The sequence below is a fragment of the Nannobrachium achirus genome, assembly GCF_963921795.1.
Source record: "Nannobrachium achirus genome assembly, chromosome: 14".
In the NCBI taxonomy this organism is placed as follows: domain Eukaryota; kingdom Metazoa; phylum Chordata; class Actinopteri; order Myctophiformes; family Myctophidae; genus Nannobrachium; species Nannobrachium achirus.
This window is the reverse complement of record NC_137821.1, coordinates 64370898-64375009: the sequence shown is the minus strand read 5'-3', so window position 1 is coordinate 64375009 and position 4112 is coordinate 64370898. Positions and strand designations below refer to the sequence as shown.

At 43.6% G+C, this 4112-nt stretch overlaps 1 long non-coding RNA gene across 1 annotated transcript; it reads right to left on the bottom strand.

Moving 5' to 3' along the window:
• Positions 1-255: 255 nt before the first annotated feature.
• LOC308298467 lies at positions 256-3237 on the bottom strand. The gene is made up of 3 exons (XR_013962719.1): positions 3166-3237; positions 1113-1252; positions 256-292 (listed from the first exon to the last, which is right to left on the bottom strand). It is a non-coding gene; the product is annotated as an uncharacterized lncRNA (long non-coding RNA).
• Positions 3238-4112: the final 875 nt, after the last annotated feature.

The window sequence follows — 4112 nt, the reverse complement described above, 5'->3', positions numbered from 1 at the left end:
CGTGGGAGGTGCTCTCCATTCCGGTAGAAGCTGGTGAGCAGCTCCTGGAAGTCCATTTTGTTTCAGGTTCAGGTTTAGTCCAAAAGTGCTCCAATGTGGCGAATAGCACATTGTGTCTCAACGGGGGACAGGTGTCTCAACGGCGGACAGGCGGTGATGATGTGGCCAGTGGTCGCACATGCTGCTCCTGCTGTAGACAGATCCATGCTGCTCTCTCGGAGGTCACAGTGGCAATCCACAAGGCTTCAGAGTCAGCCGCAACGTTGACCTTCCTGGCATGTTTGGGCTTCATCTGTGGAGAAAAACAGAGTTTGTGTAAATTTGGAGTGCCCCAACTAATTGCGACTTAAGGTTGCCATGAGAAATGTCACAGCTTATCTCCGTGTAGACGTGTGTGTGTACACATTTTTACATATGGGTTGGTTCCCTTGATACATCCGGTGACATCACCTATGTAAAAGTCCATATATGGGTATTCCCCAGAATCTTTTATGCCCATATATGGAGATTCCTGATTAAGCCCATATCTAACAGAACTGCATAATGGAATTGCCCATATGTGGAGGAAGACAGCCCATATTATGTGCGGCTGGTTCAGACAGGGATCTCCATGTATGGGCATAAAAGGGACGTACTGTACATGGATCTCCATATAGTATATGGGTAACTGGTCCGATATACATCACTGGCCAGATGGCCAAGAATTGTCGCCCTGAGGCGTCTTACTAGTTTAGTAATCGTAATCAAATCGGCACATAATCGCTGGAATTTCTATTAATACCGTGCTAAAGAACTAAAACAGGGTTCCCACAGCTTTTTATCAATTAATTTCCAAAACTGCGTTGCGAGACGTTGTGAGCATGTAGATCGGCTATTTTCACAATTTCTGCCTCTAATATTTGACAATTTGGCCCATGTTTAATTTGTCATTTCAGAGGTATTAACCAAATCAATAACCAAAGACAATGCATAGCTATTTTTTCCAGGGCCTTCCAGGAGCCTTGATCAATTCCAAAACTTTTCCAGTACTGGAAAAATATGATTCTAATCTCAAAATATTTCCAGGAATTTCATGACCGTGGGAACCCTGGTAATAATTGTGACAGGCCTACCTGGTGCTTATGGGGTTGGCTGGGATGATGGTGACGTAGCTGGTCTGTGGGGCTGGGGCACCGTGGCAGCCTGCATCTTCCTCGTCGATGAAGCGAATGTTCTTGGGCCTTTCTTTGAACTGGTAGGCCAGGATGCCCCGCTGGTAGTAATACACACACACACACACACACACACACACACACACACACACACACACACACACACACACACACACACACACACACACACACACACACACACACACACATTACTCAGGGTTCCCACAAATGTTTTCCAATTAATTTCCAAAACTTTTCCAGAATATTTAACCCAATATACAGGACTATATAACAATAATTCAGCTCAATAACATGTTGCTTACTTCTATGCACAATGCCCAACGACAGGTAGTGTATGCCAGTGGTTCTCAACCTTTTCAGGCCGTGACCCCCGAAATAATCATGTTTTTACTGGGGACCCGGCACCCTGACGAGCACTAAAGAGTTGAGAAATTTTGTATAACACTGTTCTATTGTGAAAATAGCAGATCTACATGCTCACAACGCCTCGCAACGTTGTGAGCATGAAGATCAGCTATTTTCACAATTTCTGCCTCTAATATTCAAATAATGCATAGCTATTTCTCCTGGACCTTCCAGGACTGTTTCAAAATATTTCCAGTAATTTCATGACCGTGGGAACCCTGCTAAAAATATGACTTGAATATTTATTTTTAAATTACCTATTTGAAAAGAACACGGTTACCATTTAGCCTGACAAATGTGTAGCTATTTTTAATCAGAATGTATAAGGTAATAGCTAAACAAATGCCACAATCTGATTAATTGCTTAAATAATTGACAGATTAAACAACGTTTTCAGGCCAAGGACCCATTAGTTGAGAGAGATTGAAGCAGGGACCCCCACAACCTGTTCATAGATTGATTAGATTCCATATAGTTTCATTGTTTGACAGCACAATCATCAGTGTATTTTCATGTCAATTTGTGTTTTCAGATATTTAACCACTTGAACTGTCAATATTAATAAACTTGACCTTTCACTCTGTACTTAGTCTGCTCTTTTCCCCTATTCACCAAAGCTCTCTGCCTAAAATAGGAGATCTGCTATTTTTGGCTAGATTTCTCAGAATATGGATGCTAGGGTTCAAGTGGTTAATAAACAAAAGTTTCTATCACTCAAAGATTTGGAAGACCCCCCTGTAGTAACTCTGGGGACCCCCGGACCCCCTGTTGAAGTAAAGAACAGCGGCTTTACCTATCACTTTAATACTGACAACAAAGCATTCAAGGCATGCTAAGGGGGTCCCTGCTTGCTTCATCCCTCTCTCAGCTAAGGGGTCCCTGCTTCAGCAGGGACCCCTTAGCTTTAATAGGGGGACCCCTTAGCTGAGAGAGAGAGAGAGACAAAGCTGCTTAATCTCTCAGCTAAGGGTCCCTCTCTGTCAGCTAAGGGGTCCCTGCTTCATCTGTCTCAGCTAAGGGGTCCTTGCTTCATCTGTCTTTCAGCTAGGGGGTCCCTGCTTCATCTCTCTCTCAGCTAAGGGGTCCCTGCTTCATCTCTCTCTCAGCTAAGGGGTCCCTGCTTCATCTCTCTCAGTTAAGGGGTCCCTGCTTCATCTCTCTCTCAGCTAAGGGGTCCCTGCTTCATCACTCTCTCAGCTAAGGGGTCCCTGCTTCATCTCTCTCAGTTAAGGGGTCCCTGCTTCATCTCTCTCTCAGCTAAGGGGTCCCTGCTTCATCTCTCTCTCAGCTAAGGGGTCCCTGCTTCATCTCACTCTCTCAGCTAAGGGGTCCCTGCTTCATCTCTCTCAGCTAAGGGGTCCCTGATTCATCTCTTCCCAAATAATTATTAAAAATAAATGAGGAAAAAAAACGGCCTGCATGCTCACATAGGAGGGTAATATGAGTCAACAGAAAAATAATAATGGGTGTTTTTAATGAATCTATCATGGTGGAATGTCCCTTTAAGTGAGTCGCAAAGATAAACATACAGATTACAGACTACACATCCTGACATGTAACAACATAAACCCCCGTCATTGTATCTTACCTGAATGGACTTATACCCAGGAATCGTTCATAAATCCACCACGCTTCTTGTTCCTGATGTAAACAATCCTCCACAGTCCACACACAGAGCGGAAGACGAAACAGCAGGTCATTCAGTAAACTGTAGGACAAATGCAACTGGGTTAAGGCCGTGGAAGATTGTGATTGGCTCTCTCCACCTTAACCCAGTTGCTTTTTTTATACACTCGGACTGAAAGACCTGCAAAAAATACTCTCCCACTGCGTGACGCTGGCCCTGTGACGTCAGTCTTCAAAATAATAAATAACATATTATCGTTTTGCTTACTTTATTCACTCAAAATATAACGTTGGTCCTTGCATTGCACATCCTTGGAAAGCATAAAATCGCCTTATTTTTTACACATAGTCAAGAGATGAGGGTTTCATAAAACAACAACTGTAGGACATTTGATAAAATATCAACATCAAGCCAGCCACTCTATTGGCCAGCATATGCGCGGTGCATGCTGGGTAATCCATTGCTGTGGATAAATAAATGCTTTTTGCCAAGTCATCCTTTCACATTTGTCTTAACTGTGACCAACATTTAACAGAAGTTACATTTTTAAATTGGATCTGAGACAAAACACTTTTTATATATTATTGCCAGACCCATGAAATGGGTAGGCCTACATAAGCAAATGTCGGTCTGTCCCTTTTCTATATAAAGGGTATATATGATGATGACATGATGATGACATGCCTACAAAAGGCATGATGTCATAAATGATGATGACAGACAGGGGGTCTGGCACAACCAGGTTGACCTGGTCTAGTGTTTAATTACGAGAGTCATTTGGTCTCGTCTCGTTCCTTTGCGCATGCGTCCTGTTGGGCTGCACTCAGACTGGAACGCACAAGTTGAGTGAGAGTTGTGTGGGGGAGGCGGGGGGCAGAGACAGCACAATGCATTGCGGATGGAAGTCC